We start from the raw sequence: 23,136 nt of genomic DNA on the forward strand, positions 1-23,136 counted from the left end.
TACGTGCTGCATACACGAGGCCTTGGGGTACTGCACAGTGTCAGGGGAAAACTCAGGACCTCCATTTAATCCTATTCAATCTGGCCATGCAATCTGCGAGTCCCAGCATCCTGACTACCCTTCCCCATTCCAAGCAGCTCCTGCCTGCTCTTGTGGCTCTGGGTGGCAGAACCCATCTTAAGAACCCAAGTTAAGAAGCAGGGAAATAAAAGCCAGAGCAGGCTCTTGGAGAACAACAGCTCACATATTCTTCCTTTTATTACTGTTTTTACCGTGGTTAAAGACAGTGAAATGGCTGTGTTCAGCCTACGACTAAACACTCAAAGGTGAGATAAAGATGAGAATGCCTTAAGGTGTTCATTTTAAGACTGGAAAGACTGACCTCAGAAAAAAGGTCTAGAACTAGATTTAGGGAGGAGATGAGTACACTTATCCCAGACAGGAATTAATCCCTTTCAAGTGACTAGTCCTGTTGTGGTAACAGCTATTACAGTGTTATTGCTGTGGGAGGAAGCTCTTCCCCAGACCAGGGCTCCCCTGTGCCAGCAGCTCAGGGAGGAACAAGACAAGGTCCCTATCGCAGAGGGCTCACAACCCAAAGGCAGCTCTGAAATTTGCTGCTAGCCACAGCCGTAGAAAACTGCCTCTGGCACAACCAATTTCAAAGTGTTTTTTTCACTCCGAATTTTGCAGTATAACAGGATTTAATTAAGCAGTCGCTAGACGTGACATCTTCAAGGGGTTTTCCCCAGGTGCTTGGGAGTTTTCTTCATGACTCTTTGATGTAAATACAGAAACTTTGGTGAACATCAGAGGACTTTGAATCACCCCTTTTTCATTTCCCAAGCTATGATTCTCTTGTAACTAACATTTTCCCTAGTCGTGGCATGTAGGTAAGGAAGCCTGGTAGCTGTGGGATGGAAGCACACCACCCCACAGCCCTGAGCATCAGTCCTCCTGGACCAGGACCCGATTACACCAAGTGCTGAACAGGCACTGGGAAGCCAAATCACCCCTGAGTGCTGATCAGAAAGTGCAGCAGACCAGTGCAGTTGCATGCACTTCAAAATGCTAATTTATTTTCCCAATATGCGAGTTACTTTTATGACATCAGCGTTTTATAGCTGGAAAGCTTGGGGTTTCTTTGCAGCACGGGGAAGGTCAGCATCCTGTGCAGCCAACGTGGGCTCCTCTTGCTGGTGTGCCAAGCCAGGGCCCCAGATAGCCAAAGGCAGGTGCTCAGCTTTCAGCACGGACCTGGCCCCTTTCCAGTGCTTCCAGGTGGCCACCCCTAAAAGTGAAGGCATCTCAAGACAAATCGCTTTGAAATTCTTTTAGCGGGACTGGCAAATCCCCTCTAATTCTGCCTCTGCCACAGTCGGTGCATACACGTGGGGAATTTGCAGGACCAGTGAATGCATTCCGCTTTGAGAGGGGGCACGGGCCCCACACTGCCACGAGTGCTATTGTACCTCTCCTGGCAGTTGCTGCATTACTATGACAGCTGCAAACCCCGATGAGTGAATAACCTAATCGAGCCATTAAAGGAAACAGAAGCCCTCTGCCCTGTTTGATTTCTCTCTGTAATGATGTAAAGTGCACTTTAATGGAGTCAAAGTGGTCCTGGGCCATTCTTGTTAAGGCCATTTGATGCAGTGCTATTGAGTCCCACTGCTAGCGTTCATTACCTCCCTTCAGCTCTCTCCCCTGCTGTATTGTAGTTCAGACTTCCCAGCACAGTTTCTTTGCTGCTACAGCCCCTTGCCTGCATTTTGTCTACATAAATTAGACCTTGTGCAGCATATTGGCCTGTCAGGGGACTAGGAAGAAACTGTATATTGTTTCTGGCATTCCCGGGCCCTTCTGCCCCTGACATCTGCTGTGTTTGTGACAGGGAATACATTCCTGACTCATTATCCGGGCAAGCGGAATCCCTCCCTGACAGCACCATTAATCAGAATCAAGCAGTCCGGCAAATAAAAAAAGAGAGAGAGGGAGAAGAAGAAGAAAAAGAAAGAGAGCAAAGAAAAGAGACAGTTTCTAACTTTCACTTTTGTGTCATTCCAGTGTCTGGACAAGTAGCAATCTATCTTTCTGAGTGACAGCTCTGATGGATGGCATTATTTATGCTTTTGTGTATTAAAAGACAGTTCTGGCACCGGCTTGTCACTCTACTAGAGATTTGGAAAAAAAAAAAAAAAAGTTGAAATTTAATTTGAAGGAAAAGAGGGCAAAGATCACAGGATCCTGGCTAGGGAGTGTTGTCTGGGAGGGACAGAGACTGCAGTGGGAGGGAGTAACTGGAAGAGGGGCAGATGTGGTGTTTAAACAGGTAACTGCCCTTACAGGTATAGAGATTTGTGTTTTTCTCTGTAGATCTGTATTAGTATCTCCCTGGGTTGGAGAGGTCTGTTTGTTGACACAGATAGGTTTGATGTTCCTTGGAGGGATGCACCATTTAGGGTGAGATGGGCATATGCTTAATTTTCTGTACATAATTTGTGTGTGTTTGTGTATACAAACATTATTATATATGCACATATATATGTGACAAAATGTGTGTATATAACAGGGTGTCTTTACATGCACATGTACTTACACAAATTAATTCTAAATATAGTCTTTTTTTGCTCTAGCATACACATTTTCAAAGATATAAAAAACATACCTAAACATCCACACACACACGAAGACAGTCACATGGATACATCCCAAGATGAACAAAATTTCTTCCTTTCAAAAAAATGTTTCCTTACTACGCTATTTGTAAGCAAATTTAAGTACAAACAATGAGCAGCATTCTTTAAATCTGAAGCATCTTTAAATATTTAAAGTTTGGGGGAAAAAATCGCATTTCACTTCATCTGGAAAATGAAGTTTGACTGTTAGTCTAGATTTATGTCGTATTCTCTACATTCATCCACACACTGGCTAGCTGACTGTGGAATGCAGAAGTCCTGGTATGAAGATTTAGATGCCCACACTTCCATTCGTACCATCTACTGCCTAAAGAAATGACTGGTATTTGCATATGAAGTGCCAGGCTGGGAGCAGGCTCATACTGACCCATTTATAAAGTCAGAATTGCAGGGAGTGTAAATCCGTATCTTTGTTTAACTGTGCTGATTTATGTGCTGGCAATCGAACCCATAGGTATTTATACAGCATGTACCACACCGTATATAAATACTAGAACATGGTCAGAGTATGTTTCCGTGAGGATATTATATATAGTGGTCCAAGAGGAAATAAGCAGGCCATGTTCATTTCAAGAGCAAGCAGGTATATCTTTCTGAAGACTGTGCATTATGTGTACTTGTGCCAGCAGTGAATTTGGCCCTACACGTATTTATGTTTCTGCAGCCCTGCTGATAGGAAGAGCCTCCCAGGATCGGCTGTTTGATCTGCAGCGTGAGTAGTGAAGACTTACCCGGTCTGAAGACCACAGTTAAATTATTAAAGCACATTATAGGAGTAAGACATTCCAAATTTAGGTGCCAACATAGACGCAGAAATCTTACCTGGAAAAACTGGATTGGATCACAGACAGGATTATGTGCCTCTTTCTTCATCCCCTTCTGCTGCATCCTGGGACTGAGCAGAGCAAAGTGCCTCTAGTCCTTGGTGCTGCCTCCAGGGATGGAGATGTGCAGAGGTGCCAGTGCCATTCGTGAGGATGCATCCACCTGAATATAGAATTGAAGAGAGCCATTTGGTCATAGGTGGAGCAATGGTACCTACCTCTGCCTGCAAAACCATTCCCTTCCCGTAAAGGTCTGTTCAGCTGGCTGCGAGCTGTACATGTAATGCTGTGCACAGATTTCTAAGTGCACAGGGGTTTGGGTTTATGGGTCAGATATGCAGAAGTGATGGCACGTAGTTCCCTATAGTGTAACAACACAATTATGTTTCAATATATGATATTTCCAACACTGACTGACACCTGGCTTTGACCTAAGAAAACATGAAATAACTAGAAATGTAGCTATTATTTATAACTTCTGCTTTCAGATGACCCATCTCTTGGCCATTTTGACAAACATCTGCTTTGGAACCCATTAGCCAACATACAGCATTTGCTTTTAATTAATACAAATTTGTTTCATCCCCAAGTCTCAGTAGGTTTCACTTCCCCTCTCCTAGACTATTGGCATCAGCAGCCGTGGCCCTACCCCACCTAGCAAATCCTGACAACAACCACTCTGGAGACCCTAGATCCAGGGCAAAATCCCAAGCACTTCAAAAACTGCCAAAGTTCTCAGCTAAATCCAGGGCTGGTGTTGACTTGCAGGCCCAGCTGGATTGTTACTATCATCATCCTGGGCTCTCTTTCCTTCCTGAGGATAGTGCATCTCCTCTTCCCATCCACAGGGAGTTTCAGCTTTGCCTCGTTACACCACCCAGCTGGAACACCGTATTTTCAGCATATTGACTGAGCACTATGCTCAGACGGACGGATAGTGAAACTGTTAGGAGCATCTGAAAAGCCACCAGCCCAGGATCACACCACTGGTGTTCTGATCGAGATGGAGGTCACTACACGGCCTAGGACTTTGCTCTGACTTCATCTGAAAAAATTCCCCAAAGGGATGACATCACAGCCATCCCAGGCAATGAGCTGCCCTTCCAGGGTGTGAAGTGTGGAATAAACCTATTCTTTCAAAATCCAGAGCTTAAATTTCAAAGATCCGTGCATAATTCCCCCAGGCTCCTCTGAAACACCAGCCAGTGTTTTGAGAAGGAGCCGATCATTTTTCTAGTCTCAGTCTGGGAGAGTCGGGGGATTGGCTTCTTTTAATGTTGATACCATTCAGCTGAAACTGGCTGGCAGGTAGGGCAAGCTGCAGTCAGGGGATAAATATGCGCAGGGGTTTCTCTCTACTGGCTTCCAGAAGCATAATTTGGGCCGGTCAGTAACTGCTCCAGAAGGAAACCCAACAATAATAATTCATTATAGCCAGGCACAGAGGAAGACAAGGGGAGTCCATTGTATTTTCAGTCTTACTGAATCTATCTTCTTGAAATTGTGCCGTGCAATAAATACATCCAAGGTTGTACCTCAGCTGGGGTAAGTGGTGTAAATTTTCATAGCTCCAGTGAAGACAATTTATACCCACTGAAGATCTGCCCCTTGATCTCCAAAGCCAAAGGAACATAAGCTCTTGCGTTTTAAGTGTGCTGGTTGGAATGTTTAATTCTATTCTGTCGTCTGTCAGAACAGCAGGCAGAGGAAGGAATGTATTGGTGTCATATGGAAACCATGGTTTGATGACGGACAAAATTAAATCCTTGCATTTGGACATAAACCATGGTAACACAAAATATGCAGCAAGTCAGGCTTGGTTTTCAATACTGAAAACACAAGGCCCCACTTGGCAGGCTGAGGAAGGGATATTAGTCAGATTCAGACATGGTTTTCTTTGTTTTATTGAAGGATAAATAATTATGTGTTGAGATATTCCAGACTTATGTTAACACAGTTGTGTGTGAACCACAGCAGAGGATGCTGTGAGAATGGGAAGGGCTGAAGGTCCTTTAACCAACAAAGTGCCTGAAAATCCTGGAAAAGTTTTGGGGTTTACTTCTGGAAAACACTCCCGAAGTTTCCTCAAAATATATGTGACACACTAATCTTCATAAATTAAAACTTCCAAACATTTGCTTACTTGATATTCTCAGGGTAGGAGGTTAATACACCGATTCGGTGCACACCAGGTCTCCCCATAGTGTTTGTCTGTTACATTCCTGCTACTGCTGCCGCTGGGGACACACCGAGCAGCTGGCTGAGCCCTCGGCTTCCACTGCTCTCTGCTCCGCAGCTGATCGCACGCCCAGGGGCTGTGGGAATGGAGGGATTACCACACTTGCAGCAGAAAGGCAGCTCTTCTCCCCTATTAATGCCTTTTGCCAGTTGAAATCCAGAGATGGCCTCATGGATGCTTAAGAGAAAATGTAGCAAATAGGTGGGGGCCTCTCAAGCAAGTGGCAGTGGCGAGCTCCGGGTCAGACAAGGACATTTTGCAAAAGTTTCATTATGACTTGGTAGCATTTCTTATTCAGTTGAACAACAGATAAAAATACCTCTAATTTCTATCAACAATTCTATTTCTGAGTGAAAGAATTCTGACATGGATTTATTAAATCAGAGAAGCTGTGGATGCCCCATCCTTGGAGGTGTTCAAAACCAGGTTGGATGGAGCTTTGGGCAAACTGGTCTAGTGGGAGGCATCCCTGCCCTAGATGACATTTAAGGTCCCTTCCAGCCCAGCCCATTCTATGATTCTGTGAGTATTGAGCATACCCACATTTGCTGAACATTTCCAAGTGACACTCAGTAAATGACCGCTCTGCCTCATGCTCATGGTTTGTTCCATGATCTCCCAAGGGCAGCTGCTGCTTTTTGTTTTAAAGCAACCCCAATACAATTGCTTACAGCAGAGGATCAAAGGTATTTCAACCCTGCCCCATTGCCATGCTCCTGTTTTTATTTATATTGTAATATCCTGAAGGCAGAGACCCTATTTTTGTCCAAGCTAATAACTGTAATAGTTAGCAGAGCAGCTTCAGTCAGGTGCTGTGATTGTTCCCAGAGGCACTGGGCAGAGCCAAAGCAAGTAGCTGCCACAGAGGACACAGCTCACCCTGTGCAGACAGCCAGCACGAGGCCTGTGCACCCAAGAAGTGGGACAGATACCTTGCTGGTGATACCAGAAAATAAGCAGGCTTCGTGAAGTTCTGGAGCAATCCCTGCAGTGCACAGGCCTCATGCTGGTCCACCTGAATGGCTCCATCTTCACCCACTGCAGTCTATGAATCAACAGTCCTCTTCCTTTCCCTGTAGCCCCACCCCAGCAGCCATTTCCCAAAGTTATTTCTGGTCTTTTGTGCAGTGATAGGTGCATTTCTGGTGTCTGCCAGCACTAATGAGCCATGCAGAGGCCTGACAATAGTGACTGGTCTTAATCATTCTTGTTTCTCTTTCCTAGGCAGCGTCTTCTACTGCCAAAAAGGACTTGAAAAGAGAAAAGTGGAAGGCAAAAGCCACAATTCACAGATGAAGTTCTGGAACTGCCTTTTTCTGTGAAAAAAAAAAAAAGCTATTCCAGTGCCTGCCCTCTAGAGCTGGGTTCTGATGTGCACCATTCCCAGACTGCCGTGACTGCTGCTCTACACCTTGCACAGTCCCGTTGCCCTCACAAGTGTAGAATAGAACTTACAAATCACATTTTGGAAAAGCCAAAGGACATAAATGTCAGCACAGCAGAATGAGTTTACGTAGAGATGAAATCAAGCCGAATAGCAGAGATACAGCACGGAGCTGGATTTCACATTTCACTGATGCTCTTCATCCAGAGGTTTGTTCATTAATGAGGCCATGATTCTGTTATTCAAACTCATGGTAAGTGGTTCCTTAGGCAAAGATCCAGCAAAGCACTTAGGCAAATTCATAAATTTATGTCCCATTGACTTCTGTGCAACTATTTATATGCTCAAAGTCATGCATGTCTTAAATGCATTTCCAGATCAGGCCTTGTACTCAACAAACAGTCTTTCTGCAGCATCATAAACCCCAAACTTCCAGGATTCATGAGCTCAAGTTCTCGTTTCCCCTAAGGTACCATAACTGCAACATAGAATGCAATATCAGAAAATGCTTTAAAAAAAAGTCATAGTTTTAAATTTCTAATCCTAATAATTCTGGATAGGAACCAGCTTTAACAGAGTAAAAGAAACAAAAAGGAATGAAAGCTATGCCTCTCATCTAAGTTCATACATTTTGGAGATGAGACTTAGAAAAAATACTCAATATTGTAAAACTTGCAATAAAGTCACCAAAGTAAAAGATGTTTTTTCATATTTGAAAGCACTGAAGTCTTTGTAGCTGCCTCAGCACAACCAGCTAGGTGCAACCTGAGCTGTGCATTGAGGGCAGAAGATTGTGACTCTCCATTCCCGTGTCTCACACAGCTTGCTTTGCTTCTCAGTCTCTAAGGTATTTCAGCTCAGAAGACTTTGTAGAGTTGTGCTACTTCTTATTTTGTTCAATTTTACATACATTCTCTAAAGTCTCTGTTTAAAGGTCATCTCTTGAATGAGTATTTAAATATCTTCACCAGTAGCAAACAGGGAATCAAACTGACTTTTAGTAAGGAATCCCCTGACTTGGTTTTTGCAGTATGTACTTTTCCTTATCATCCTTTTGGCCAGAAAGTCAAAACTGACTTCCACAGCTGATTAGGGCAGATGAATTAAGTAGTTGGGAGAATATTTGTATTAATCAACCCCTGTTTTCCGAAGGGCTAATTTCAATTCTTACAGACTTCAGGCATCCAAGAATCTGAGAACCTCTTGCATTCACCGTGTGTGATTCACATTTTACTGTTTTATTTCCCCAATGCAGCACAACACATTCTTTAACCAATCAAATATTTTAAATCCCAAAGTGACACTCTGCAGAAAGTGATTTAGAGTCAGCTCAAGCTGCTCTTAATATAAGTGGTAATTTCATCAAACTAAAAGCTATGGTGATTTATTTTTAATTATACTCACTATTTCAATGTGGGAAACCGAGCTGTAACTGGTTCTGCATGTCCCGATGACTTTGTCCCAGCTCCATGCAAGCCCTGCTTGCAAGGTGTAAGCTCTGTCCAACAATCATTTACTCTTGCTGCATTTTGGGACAGTCCTGAATTAAGCATATGCTCCAGTTTATGCATATGATTGTTATAAACAAGCCTGTTGGTTTGCTTTGGTGTTTTTGCCCTCCTCCCCTTGACATCCTATCTACGTACATGGACTTTCAGTTCTCCATATCGTTGTCTCTCCTGGCTGGAGGCGGACTTGTCGGGGCCCCGCTGACACTGACCAGCAATAACCAGCAGCACTATTTAGAATACTCCAGATTTTTCTCCTGCTCCTTCCCACGTGGCTTTTCAGAGCCTGAGCTACCAGGGGCTGCGTGAGCCGAACATGCAATTAGACCCCCAGGGAAACCTGCCTTGATGAAAATCTCTGGACAGGAAAAATCCTGGAGCTTTTGATATTTTGTGGGATTTGGGCTTCTTGCTACTTTCCTTCACAGAAAGCCTTTGAGGAACAGATTAACTTTGGCTGCTGGAGAACTTTAGCTGCAGGAAACTCCAGTCTGTTGCAATTGCTCAATTTCCCTTTGACGAGCCCCTTCACCCCCTAAGGCCGACAACCCACATTACACTCCTCTGCTCTCACTGGGGTCGCTTTACATTGCATCACCGTGTAAATGGAAACCACCCAGTGACACAGGGGGAAATATGAGCTCACCAGGCCGCGCTGATTCCTTGACTGCACTATGGTAGAGATGCCTTAGTTCTGAATTTGGGAGAAAAAAATGTAAAACTGAGTATCCCGGATTTGCCTTTTGTCTGTGGAGTTTCAGCAGTGAGTGTGTGTACCCATATGTGTCTGCGCTAGGAGAAGTTGCCAGGAGGTACCAGTCCAAACCCTTCTGTACTTACGCTTTGGGTGAAGGCCTGTGGGTTCCCAGGTCACTGTCTTCCATGACCACATTCTTCTTTTTACTGGCCTGACTGTAAAATATCCGGTGTAAACCTCAGCGAGGAAATTAGGCCCATAAGGTTGAGAGTTAAGCAGTAAAGTTCAGGTTTTCAAAAAGCAGACTGAGAGATTACACGCACGCTGACATATGAAACAGAACATAGCCATAGGCCATTGAATATGTTCCCCAAATCTGAAGGGATGCACAAGCAAGCCTCATTTTCATCATCCCTGTCTACTAGCACCCAGCCAACACACTTTATAGAGTCTATAGAGACGAGGTATTATAAAGATCATGCAGCCCAGAAAAGTACAAAAGTGATTTAAAATGTTCTAATCTCATTAATCTGCTTCTTCTCCCTAAAGACATTCAAAGCCCAGGCCAGATCCTTAGCTGGCAAGTAAAGTAGAAAAGCACTTAAATAAGACCTTGAATTTAAGCTTATGCTTAAATTATATTTACCACAAAGTTCATTTCAAGATAAATTCATGCTAAAACAATATTTCTAAGGGGAAAAAAAAATCACTTAAGCCAGAGCCTTTGCAATATAAACAGAGCTAATCTATAGTAGATGAGGTTTTTCTGCTTCAGGACTTTTTTTTTTCCTCCACTATTTTGAGCTTCTTTCATTGAGACAAAGGAACACAAACTATCACTCAGGTGACCAGTCCCAGCAAGCCAATTCTGCTCAGACTTTGCATTGAAATCTGATGCACTTGCTTACAGCCCAAAAAGTCTGACCCATTTTCCGGACCCCATTTTTTTCCTGAGTCACTTTGGAATTGCAATATTGCACTGCTGCAGGGTGTTGTGAGGATTAATACATTCGGATTTGCTTACATCTCTGAAAATCATGCAGTGTGAATCTGTGTGACGTTATCACTTTACAGACATCTAATTATATATTTTTTTTACTATTATCTAAGTTCTTATCACAGGCTTCTAAGTCTGATAGCCGCTATTTAAATATTTACCATTATGGGGAGACACCCGACAGTAGCTGTCATTCTCCAGCGGTGCGGGCAGGTGTCCAAATGCCTTGATTCTTTTTTTTTTTTTTTTTCAACTCCACTGCCAAAGATTATTTCTGTATACCAGGGGAAGCCATTAACCTCCACGTACGATCTAGGATGTCTGCCTTATCTAGCTACGTGCTAATTTTGTGGAAACCGGACAACCTTTTACTGTGTGCTTGGCCACTCTGAACCTCATCACAGCACGATCCTCCTTGATGTCCCTAAGCCCCCTCCACGTGAAGAAACACATGGTAAGTAACTCAGGCACGGTTGTAATTGGAGGTCCTATGTGCGTGCCAAGCACTGCATTATTATTATTATTGCTATTGACAGTATAAATGGCAGCACCATAATGGGACAACAGCATCAGGTCTCGGGGAGGCAGAGGGTAAGGAGACATTAATATGTGCAGTCAACTTGCATCTTGCACTAGGAGCGTGTGCTGGTATGAGTGGTTCTGACACCTAGAACATAAACCAGATGGCCCCTTTCTTACGCCATATCATGCAAAGAGAGATTTGAATTAATTCATGTAGAAATCATGACAATTCTGTTACTGTTGGAACTCGGTACAGCGGACAGGGTGGCAGTAGATTATGCTGAATTTTTAACTTCTGAAATACTAGTGACAGATGTCACTGCCTATGCTCCTTTGTTGCTTCCCAGCCTTTCTCCATCCCTCAGTGCCCTTTTTTCCCTGCTCCAGAGCAGTAACTGGACTACCTTGCTGAGAAATTGCTTAAATAATATTTTGGGCAGAACTTTCTCAAAGTCCCCGTGTAAAAAGAAACCCATCAACAACCCCAAAAGCGTGCTCCCGAAACAGAAAGAAGCTGGACTAAGGGAGATTTCATTTTCCAGCAACCTCCACCTCCAGCCCTTTTCACTGAAATTCCGTTCAAAATTAACATTTGACTGGCCACGGGGAACGATGAGCCACGCTGAACCATGCACAATGCCCCGCTGGCACCCTGCAAGGAGGTCCCAGGCTGCTCCCCACCTCTGCACTTCGTGCCTGCCTCCCCACTCCCATTTTTCAGCACCTCCGTCGATCGCACAGCGCCTCTGCGGCCAACACACCCCTGTCAGCCCCTCCGTTGTGTGGCCAGCAGCATCTTTCAGCACACGAGCCCCAGCCAACACCGATTCGGGGTGGGGAGGAGCAGAGGGAAGCCTCCACCACCACCAGTGTGTGTGTGTGTATGTGTGCGCGGGGGGGTCCTCTCCGCCGCACAAAAGCCCAGGCGGTTTTGTCGGAGCTGGCAGCGGCCGGCGGTGTTGAAGCTCCCTTTCATCAGCGGGTATTAGGCCCAAATCGCTGCCTCTTTGAATGCGTGCACAGCGCTTCCCATCTCCTGTCACCGGGATGACAGATCTGCCAGGCTCCTCCGGGGCCTGGCACCTGGGGCGCACAGCAAAGCCGGCTTTTCAGCTAAGAGCACACACAGCTTTTTTTCCTTTTTTTTTTTTTTTTCTTCTTTTTTCTTTTTTTTTTTTTCCTTCTTTTTTTCCATTGGGGAACTTTCTCCTCCGCCTTCCCCTCCATTTCCCCCCCGAACCTGAATGAACACTTCTTTCAGTAATGGGTTTTTTCCACCTGGTTGACTTGATGAAAGGTTTATGAGTTGACATTATGTGTGAGAAGAACAAAGCAAGCGCGGGGATGTGTGCGTGCGCGGGGGCGGGGAGCAGGCTCGACAGAGCTGCTGAAAACTTTATTACAAACTAAGAGACGTTGGGAGCAATAAATCAGTCGGATGCTCTCTACAAACCAGCTGAAAACTGCCGCTGCAGAACAAGAGAGAAGGCGCAGGGCTGGGTTGGGCCATGCTGGGCACCAGTAAGGTCCAGTGAGTTGCCCTGGGCTGCAGGAGGGATGGAGGGGCGATGAAAAAAGGCACAGGGAGCATAGAAGAAGCCTGCCGTGTGCCCACCCCTCGCAGGTCCCCCCCTCTATGCCAGGCACAGCTCTCTGCAGCCCCTGCCTCAAAATCCCACGTGTAGGTTTTGAGAAGCATGAACTTTGGGTGAAAATCAGCAGGTTTTAGGAAATCAGGGTTCACCTGTGCTCTCACCCTCTCCACCCGATCTGCCCAAGCACTTCGCTGTTTGCTCAAACTCTGCCTCTCCCAAGGTGAAAGTCGGCAGCTACTATTTACCAACACGCAGAGGAACAACAACAGCTTGCTGTGAGTGTTTAAAAAACACCACACCTAAAACAAACAAACAAAAGAATTTCAGCTGTCGTTTGTTAGGAAACCAGAGCCACGAAACCAGAGCTCACGATTACGAAAAGCACCTTTAGAAACACGGGAGATCAAGAATCACCGAGGCCACCCCCCAGCCCACGTCCCACCCCGTGGAGACCTCTGCTCCCGACAGCCACCGTGGGTCAACCGCACGCTCCCATCGCTATTTCTCCTTAGCAATCCCATGCTGTACACAAAGGCAAACATGCTTCTATTTTAAACTCTAATCCAAGGCTACTGCATGCCTTTTGGAGTGCGGATGTCCTGGAAATGTCACTGCAGAGCAGTGTGCTCAAGAGATTAGAGCTGCTCCATTTTGCAAATGACAGAGTACAGTCACAGATGTTCTCTAGCCATGGGGTCGCACACAGTTGCTCAGGCTTAACTTGTTGAATAGCTACTTAATAGAAAGGAGAAGGGGCAAATGCTGGACGATCCCGAGCAGCTGTAACTTTGCTCAGGTCAGTATTTCTAAGGCTTTTATCCCAGATGAACAAATTTCCTCTCCCCCATAACAACCAGTAGGCATTGCAAGCTTTAGAGAGATGAGTTCAGGGACTGATTCTTGTGAAAAAAAAAAGTATTTCCAGCCTTATCACGTGCCTAATAGCACCGACATCTGCTCAGACAACTAGAAACTTCAGAGTAGGGATGGGTTAAGGGAGCTGGTCAAGACCAGAGATGGCAATGCAGAACCAGATGGGGATATGAAAATTTAAATGGGACCGCTCAGGGGCAGAGACGGGGAGGATGGCAGGAACGCAGCCACTCACAGGGTGTAGATCTGTGTCCACATCAACGTGCAGACCAAGAACTGCAAGGGACGAGTGTTTCTGGTCAAAGCAGTGGTGGAGCAGGGCTGGGGCAGCACCATCTCCACATCTCCAGCTGGCAACGTGGTGCAGGCTGCGACTCAAGTACACGTGGAAAGAGTAACGAGAGCACAACCTGCTCGGATCCTGGAGGCCTGGTTTTCCCATCAGCACTCATTTATACTCGGGCACTTCACGCAGTCAGTGGTGAGCACAAATTGCAGACTAGAAGGAAATCGGGCTGTGTTAACAATATTTCCAGAAGTGACTAATACTATAGGATGCTTCTATTTTTAGGCACCTAATTCGAGAGCTTCTGATCTGCAGATAGTAAGAACTGAGTAGCTCTCACATTTTTAGAAAACCAGGTGCTTTTAAGATGCACCTTGAAAATCAAAATCCATTTTAAATCACTACCAAGAATCTTGGCTGGTGTATAATAATGCTTCTAGGCACTTGCTCTGAAAAGCAGCCTGAGCTCTGTCCTAGATCAGCATGCAGTGACACACATCTTTCACACTAATGGACTACTTCTAGCTGTGTTGAGGGAGAGGGAAAAGGAAGGGCTGGGGAAAAAGTGCCAAAACGTACTTAAAAAAATAAAATAGGAATCAGTTGCAATTGCAGCTCCAGGCTGTGTGCGTGGTGTTAATCATTTGCTTCATCTCTAGCTCGTCTCTGCTCTACACTTTTGCACTGTGAGCAATTCCCATGTTCTGTAAAAAGCAAAGTACTGACAAGCTTGAATCTAGAATTAGCACCACATTGGTGAGGTTTCTGCCTACGTGGGGCCCAGGGCAGGGAAAACCTATCATTTCTTTAGGGTCTGTAGCTGCATGAAGAGAGCCTGGGAGAGGAAGGGTCATAAATTGCCTGGTTATCTAAATTCTTCCAAGCCAAGGTTTGAATCAAGCCTACGAGCCAAGCACGGCTGTAACAGCCTGACCTCGGTTGGTTGTACTCAAGTTGGTAGCATAACTTGGGTGGAAAATGACAGCAGGCATTTGTTCCCTACTGCCGACTGCTGTTGAAGAAGCAGTAGGCAGGCTGTCCATTTTCTTGTTCCAGCTGTAGCTGAACTGATAATAAAACAAAAATCTGAGCTACTTTACGGTATGTCTAACCGAGCAGGGAGACAGTTTTACGGGAGTGACCAGAAATGCATGCAGTATTCCAGACAAAGGCACGCTACAGGTATAAAGAGCAAAATGGTCTCTAGTTCTTCCCTAAAAATTTCTCAAAGAGCTGGTGACATCTCTTCCCTTCAAGATGTTAATTAATTCAGAGATATTCTGTGGAAATATTTTGGGGATTTTTTTTTTTTTTTTTACCGTGCAGCTTCACTAGCATTGAATTTCCCCTGTTGTTTTCTTGCCTGGCCACTCAGTATCATACAATCCTTCAGTACCAGGAACAACATTGTTGTGACATTTGCTTTTCTGCCTCTTTTGTAAATGATGAATATTCTATTCCAGAGCCTGTCCTTCTTCACCCAGTTCTGATCAGTAGGCCCACTCTGGCTCAAGAGTCAATTTTTTTTTATTTTTTGCAGTTCAGAGTTTTTTTTGCTGGTGTCACCAGGTATTGCCACAGAGACGAAGGCTGCAGGCTGCCTAGGTGAGGAGCCTGAAGAGGGATGCGATCAATTTATCCGGAGCACTCTGACAAAAATAGGTCCTATTCTGAAGTGTGAAGGAGTTGAAGTCAAGACTAGCAACACGTCCCTCATTCACATCCCAAAGAGCAAGACGTACACCCTGACAAGCCCTTGATTATGAGCTCTGATTTTTCAGCCTCAGACCTGCTTTTCCTTTTCCTTGGGAGCAAATCTGATCCATGCGCTTGCTGACTAATGCTAACAAATCATGCCAATTGTTGCTTACTGGAATCACCTTTCAATGGGGAGCTGACAGCAAGAACAATGCATCTGTTTGCAGCCTGTGGAGGCTGCAGGGAGCATCTGTCATCAGAGGAGCTACTTGTCAAAAGAGGTTTCAGGCTCTGGCTGACTCTCAGAACGGGGAAAGAGACATGTACAGACCTATAGCTGGACTGCTGCTCTGCACTGGTGGCGCTTTCATCTTCCCCTTTCTTTGCTTGCACAGACGACTTTGTTCTATCAGATGTGGCTTTTAATTATGAGAGTTATATGCGCCATTAGTGGTTTACCTGAAGGGAAATTCAACCATATACGTAGCACCATTTTGCTATTCTCTGTTTATATTAAGCTGGATTTCCCTTTTGATATTTATTGAGGGAACTGTTTCAAGATTCAGCCCAACTAGTTAAGATTTTACTGGAGGAAGGAATTTAGCCACTGAAATTGCCATAGGCAGCATCACAACCAGTTGGGTAGGAAAGAAGCAAGCAGCAACCACTACTTAGGCGAGGCAGATGACTTCAAAGAGGCATTCCACCAGGGGTTTCTTTAGCAGTCAGTAAATTATGCATGTACAAAGCAATAAAGGAAGTATAATAATGCCTTATTGTTACATGGGCACCTTTCATCCTGAAGGATAGCAAAATACTTTACAAGCTGCAGATCTACATGCTGGAGTTGACTTATTCTTTCTTTTTCTTTTTTTTTTTTAGTATAGTGAAAATATTCACAATTTTACATTCTGCTGCCTTGCAAGGTTAAAATATCATTTACCATGCTGGTCTTACGCTGATTAATAGATCACAATTTGGATAATATTGTCGATGAAAAAAACATAACTGAAAAACTGCATGAAAAAGAAACATTTGAAAAATTTGGGAAAGTGTTCCTTCATAGAGAGAAAATTCTATTTTCCTGTGAAAATAAAAGCAACTAGTTATAGTAAAAGGCAAGGAACATCTTTTGATTAAATCATCAGAGAGAAATTCCTTATGTTGTAGGTGGCAGTTTGTGGTCAGCAGGATGAGCTTCTCAGATGCAGTAATGCTGGGTGTCCTGTGAGAACCCAGACAAGCTGAATTCATAAACAGCAGCACGAGGGATAAGAAGAGGAAGGCCAGTGGCATGACACACTTTACAAAACACAGATGCAAGAAGAATGTTGGGTAAGCCCCTAGCAGAAAACTCCTCAGACTGATTCAACGTGGCATCAATTCCCTGCAGAGGCAGAATCCCAGGTCTTCACGACTTGCTGGAACAGAAAGTTACAGAGCAAAGTGCTTAATCCCTAACTCACCTCACTGCAAAACATAAAGTACCGAGTTAGTGCTACTGGAAACCAAAGATGCAATTGTAGGGAATCTGAATTACTTCACACCAGCATTTGGATGAGGAAAGTAAGATACTATAGCACTCGTTGGCTCCCAAAGTAGCTCACAGCCTACGTGTCAAGTCTACGAAGTCAAGAAGTGCTGAGCAAGGAATTACAAATGCTTCTCAACACTTCCTAGGCATTACATAGCACTCGTAAGGGTGTGAAAGCAAGAGCTAGTGGGAGACTGCTATCCTCAGCCTTGCCTCTCTGTTATGGCGTTGCTTTCTTGAACAATGATACACGATTTGTCTTTTGGAAATGCTTGTGTACCCACAAGGTTTACCAAACTAAGAAGGAATTGCACATGCTCAATTGCATGCTAGGTGATGTGGATCCTCTGGGGGTAATTGACCCTAATGTAAGACTGGATTTTCAGGCTGTCTCATCTGTCTCCTGGAAAAGACCTGCTGGCAGGGGCATTGCTTCATTAGAAAGCAAACAAGTGCTTTAAGTTCATTTCTGTCTTCTGCTAGACAGAAGCTCATAGAAGCACCCAGAACTGGCTGAGGCTGCCAGCATACAAACTGCAATTATGGTTAAATTATAAATTGTGAGACCAAGAAAACAAAGGAAGGGGCGAGCAGGAAAGAGATTTAGCTACCTCTGTTTCAATTTCATCTCAGTATCCCAGTACGGAAATCTAATTGTATTATTCTCCAGACCAACCTGTACAGGTGGCTGCTGTGTCACCTCCTTGCAGACAGCCCAGCAATGTGAGTACTACCACATGTAGAATTTTCTTCTTCTCAAACTTAGGTCTCCACCTTGCTACTCCAATTTTAGACCTCAGGATTCCTCTGCATCTATCAAGAGCATCTTCCCTTTGCCTTAAAGAGCAGATTCTCTTTGGTTTTGAGCACCTCTGACAGAAGCTCCTTTCATTTTGGTTAAGGTTGGGCAACCATCACTAGAAAGTGCTGTATCTGTAGCGAGGGTTGCTTGTTTGCATGCTAGTGCATCCTCCCAGACAGTGCTGCGTGATACACTGCAGACTGTTTGGAAAGGAGCACAAAAATGGGGTAAAGTTACCCTCTACATTTCTTTGACTGGTTTCACTGGAAATTAGCTTGGCTATCACTACAGCGTGTTATTAACATAGATTAAGACTTGGTTATTTCTGCTCAGCAATTCTCACAAGTAGTTTGCAACATGAGATGAGGAAGTAAAAAATGAAAGTTTAATAGAAAGCAACAACCACAGACAAGCAGACATCATCATCTAATGATGTTTGAAGAGCTTCTCTCTTTCAGCTGAAAGTCTGTTTGGCCTGTAGGCATTATGGACTGTATCAGTCAAATTTTCTGTGGCACCCATTGTTTATGAAGAAAGCTACAATTATTCATATTTGACGACTCCGTCCCACAAAGCCTTGTGAAGTTCAAAGCACTACCCACCTGGTATTTCTTTTTTACAAGCACACAACTATGAAGTATAACTTTGGGAATTTTTCAACCTTTCTTTCCCACACACCCAAATATCCTTGTTCCCTCTCCCTCTTTCTAGCTTTCATCTCACATGGATATCACAACGAGAGGACTGAGGTAATTCAGATGAGCAGGGGATAAGACAGGAAAGATCTCTTTAGGATGGTGCTTGACTAAGAGTTTTAAGAGAAGCCTGCCACATTGAATAAATTAGATACCTGGGAGATTATACGTGACCAAAATGGCCCACAGGATCCAGGTTTGGTGATGTTAACCAAGGACTGAAATGACTTAGAGCAATGCACTCCACACCAAAGAATGCTACAGCCACTCTGAATGCAGCCCAGACCATACAGACAGCAAAGGCTGGTTGCAGAGGTTTCTGAGAGCTCCTCATAATACCACAGCATTATTATAGAGACATGTGTCTGAAGATGCCACGATTATAATGGAGAATGTTTATTTTGTCTGTAACCCAGCTGGCTGGTTTGCTGTATTTCAAATCTGTTCAAGTAAATAAATGAGAGGACTCTACTTTCCCCTCTACAATGCAGTGTGTATACATGAGTGTTATTTCATGTATCAGATTCCTGTACAAAAACTGCTGTCAGGCTATTAATAATCTGGAAAAACACCTTGAAACTTGACTCAATGAGGGCACATTGCAAATGGGCTCTAATGGCTTTTATTTCTCATCTCTGTCACCTCAGATCTAATCTGCCATTTTCTCATTTTTTATCCTCTCTGGTCTCCTCTAAAATCATTCAGCAACTCTTCCCTCAGTGCCAGGCAGAAAAGAAGGGGGTGATGTGATGGGGTCAGCAGGAATTTATTAACAGAGAAAGGTCAGGTGTATCATGTAGTGTGAAGCACAGTCTTGGGTGCACTCCCAGAAAAGACCAAAGGTGAGGGCACAGCAGCTTTCTGCCACTTCGAGGCCTGGGACCAAAATGTAGAAAGAAAAGTGAGATAGTAGTAGTCCTGAAGGGAAAATACTCCCACCACCACAAGCAAACCTTGCCAAAAAAATAAAATTAAAAAAATAAAATGAAATCAATGTATTTCATTTTATGGGCCAGAAAGGAATTTTCCTGGATTCTAAGACTTGCTTTTAGCCATGAGGAAAGAATTAGCCAAAGCTGTGCCAAAAAGCCGGCAGCAAACCCCTGAATAGTGACAAGCTTCTTTTTTTGTTTTGTTTTGTTTGTTTTATATATATACATATATATAATATTTACTTAATAATAATGCAGCCTGGAACTGAAACTAGATCCTAATGTTTTTTTCCTGTTTCAGGGCCATATCTGTATCTTCAGTGTAAGCATCTGGGTACCATCAAAATTTTGCAGCATGTGTTTAAACTCATGCCCCTTACACTGAGTTTGGTGTGGTACATTTGCCTGAAGGAAGAATTCAAATCAAAGGCTACTTAGTTCCCCCTCTGAAGAAAATGGAAGAACGTGAGAGGACATTGCAAAGCATTACTTTAATTCTTTTACCTTTTGTGTTCGTGTCCTATTAAGAACTTACAGCCAGACTTTAAAAGTTGCTCTCAAGTTATTCGTTAGCTATCAGTACGTTTTAAAATTAATTTGCACACCTACATATCTAATTGCCTTTAAGAATGTTCACCTCTGGTACAGAGGTGGGAAAGGCATGAGGCAGCTTCTGACAAAAGTTGTGCAGCATGAGGTTCTCAGGGAGAAGCTGGAAGTTCCTCCCCAACCATCTTGACATTACAATCTGTTTTGGAGTCCCTTCTTTTCTGTTTTATTTGGTTATGCAAACATTAATTTAAGGAATATTTCTCAAGTCTCCTGTGGGAATCCAACCCAATTTTCAGAGACAATGCATGTGCAAAAATGACTAACGTTTCTCTTTGAGGAGGGGAGGAGATTTAAGGCATTTGACTCAAGGGTTTTTTTTCCTTTTTCTTTTTCATTTCCCTCCTTCTTCTAAGTATCTCTTTATTCATCACTTTAATTACCTAATCGTAAATTTCTTTAGGGGGTTACTTAGAAGGAAAATTAGCATCAAAGCTTGGCAGTAAATTCAGGGGCTTTTGGAGCAGGTCCAAGCTGTTTCACCTGTGATTAATTAGATGATTTTTTTCTTTAAGTGCCAGAGGGCTGTTGAGGTCTTTAAGCAGTTACATGACTGCTGGCAGCTCAGGAATTATGATTGATGCATTAGTCTGGCATTTAGGACTTCTGCCTCTTTTTTTTTGTAGTTGCCTGGATAAGCAAGGACAGAATACAAGCCATGCTGGTGGAGACAAAATGCTAATCTCCAGCAAGTGTGAGGCTCGTGGAAGAGTGTAAGAACTGGTTCTCCAGTACTGGGCGAGTGTTCAGCAGATGATGAGAGAAACAGAAAAAGAAATGTCAACTACTCAGATAAATATCTTACAGATTCACAAGACCAAGCCACAGCAGTACTTTTTTTTCCTTTTTTTTTTTTTTTTTTTTAACAAGGTATGGACTTATTCAATTAAAAAAAAAAAAGCATTAATGATGCACTTCCAGATTGCTTAATACAGTTTGCTCACCTAATTCACTCTGCATGGCCTCCTGCTGCAAGCAGGGAAGCAATCAGCAGTTAACCTGCTCTAGTCCCTTCATAACTGGTCACTAGAGAGATGGTGGGGGATGAGACCGGGGTTTTATGGTACATTGGTGGCAGGTCAAGACAGAAAGCTGAAGCAGATGGATAGAAAAGTAGGAAAGAGCCCTTCCCTCAGCAGAAGGGGGCTAGAGAGCCCACTGCCAATTACTGAGTAAGAGAGATTGCTTTCTCTTCCAGCATTAATTTAAACCATCAGGTATTTTATGTTTATCTCAGTAGAGTAAAATCCTATCTCAGACAAGATACCTGCTTTACAGGAAACTGTGTGCATGCTCTCAAAGGCTGAGCTCCTGCTGTCGTACCCTTCCTGCCAAGTGTTCTCAGGACAACCAGATAGCCCCGTGTATCAGGAGACAGCACTTCATCCTGCTGCGGAGCAGTTAATCTCCATGGGAAGATCCTAGGCCCCTCGCCATCCCTGCTCAGAGAATAATGACACTCGGTGTTTGCAGCCACCTCTTGTTTTTGTCAATGCCCAGCCTGCCTCATCTAACATTTATAGAGTCTGGATTCTCCTCAGATCTCATTGACTATGTGTCAGTCACCACCTGCGACATGCTGTACTGCAAACCCAGCACAGCTCACCGCAGTGACATCCCTCACTTCTCATTCTGCTGGATTGGATTTGGCTACAGGGAGGAGGAGGAGGGAGCACAACAATCCTGGCCTCGATGTGTATATTCATCTCCTTAGGGGCAAATGCTCTTTGCAGAGGTTTGTGTGTGCGTGCCCTTATCGGTGCTCAGATCCGGGTGGATGCATGTGTTAGGATAAATGCCTTAGCAAGTCCAGGTCTCTGCAGAGCCTACGTACCCTTGCGTGCATCTTTGGAGAGGTTTCTGGCTGCACTCATCGTGTGCCTGCCTGAACCAACAGTGCCCCAGGTGACGAGCCAGACAGGGCACGGCTAACCCCAGGGGAGGAACCTTCCCGTCTGGTGATACTTCCCTGCTTCTTTAGAGAGGCTGCCCATCTCACAGCACATGGAAAAACAGTTCATCAGGCATTGCCCCATGAAGACTATCTCAGCAGCCCTCCTGCCACCTCTGGAAATGACTGTTAAATCCCTCGTCAGACTGGCAAGGGAATGATCCTGATAGGCACATGGATCAGGAGCCGACATCTGAAAGCCGAGATGCAAAATGGCCCTGTGGGAAAGATGCTAGTCTAGAAATCAGGAGACCTGGGTTCTGGCTTTGGTTTTGTCACAGATCTGATATACGCTTTTGAATGAACTACAACTCCTCACTTCCCTGGTAACTCCTTGTATACACCACCTAGGCTCACTTCTGATTGTAACCAGCACAACATTTTCAGAACTCAAATGGAGACTCTGTTAGCACTGCTGAAAAATACATGTAAAACTCACTAACTCCTAGCCACACACTGAAGTGACCTTCACAGCTCAGAAGGGGTACAGGTTAGCAAACTACAGTGCACAGATCCTGTATCAGCTTTGTGTACCACAGTGGTTTTCACTGCAGAGGCTGAACTTTTTAATACAAGAGGTATATAAATATATGACCCAACCAATATACAAGATCTTGTTGCTGAAGAATCAAGGTGGTTGCTTCAGAAAGCGTGTTTGCATGCACCCAGACACAGATTCTCTCCTACACCTTTGCTTTTCACAGTTTGTGACAACAGAGATTATTCTTTGCTGGAAGAATGTGACATTGTTGACATTAAAAAAAAAGGGAAGAAGCAGCAAAACAGACCTTTGCTTTGCTTGAACAGCACAGGCTTTCTTGATCAGCTGTCTGAGGTGCCTCATCTGTACAAAGCATTTAAACCTGTCTAACATCAAAAAGTAAGGTAAGACAAGTCACTTTGATGCTCCAGAGCACATGCCTAACATGATTATTGCAGAATCTTCCTGGTGATAATAGAATTATGCAAAGGAGGCCTTGACCCATTAATGCTTTTACCTTCCTTAGGATTTCTTTCCCCCTGCTCGCATGAGAAGCAGAACTGCTTGCTCAGAGATAGCAACTAAACAAAAAGGTGGAATAAGCAAAGTGAAAGAGGTCCCTTCATCACCTTGTCATCTCTCCCTGCTCCATCTTACTCCAGTAAGTGACACGCTCTAGCAGGTGCAGGTAAAGCAACTGAAAATATGATGTACTAGAAAAGCTCTATGATAAAACAGGCATATTCCCCCCATACACACACGGAGATAGTGTGAATGTATGGGGGAAAAGCATGGCATGTGTCATCACTG

The 23,136-nt window shown here is 44.1% G+C and overlaps 1 protein-coding gene across 7 annotated transcripts in view; it reads right to left on the bottom strand.

Moving 5' to 3' along the window:
• The window catches only part of KCNU1 (potassium calcium-activated channel subfamily U member 1), a 177,693-nt gene that overhangs the window by 93,094 nt on the left and 61,463 nt on the right, over nucleotides 1-23,136 (bottom strand). For 6 of the 7 annotated variants that reach the window (XM_072027287.1, XM_072027284.1, XM_038166983.2 and 3 more), the window contains exon 29: nucleotides 3,522-3,686. The gene's annotated coding sequence lies outside the window, so the exon portion shown is untranslated. Of the gene's footprint in view, nucleotides 1-3,521; nucleotides 3,687-9,494; nucleotides 9,567-23,136 lie in introns of all 7 variants that reach the window. The other variant, XM_072027285.1, reaches the window with a different exon arrangement.

Source organism: Anas platyrhynchos, chromosome 23 (genome assembly GCF_047663525.1).
Source record: "Anas platyrhynchos isolate ZD024472 breed Pekin duck chromosome 23, IASCAAS_PekinDuck_T2T, whole genome shotgun sequence".
In the NCBI taxonomy this organism is placed as follows: domain Eukaryota; kingdom Metazoa; phylum Chordata; class Aves; order Anseriformes; family Anatidae; genus Anas; species Anas platyrhynchos.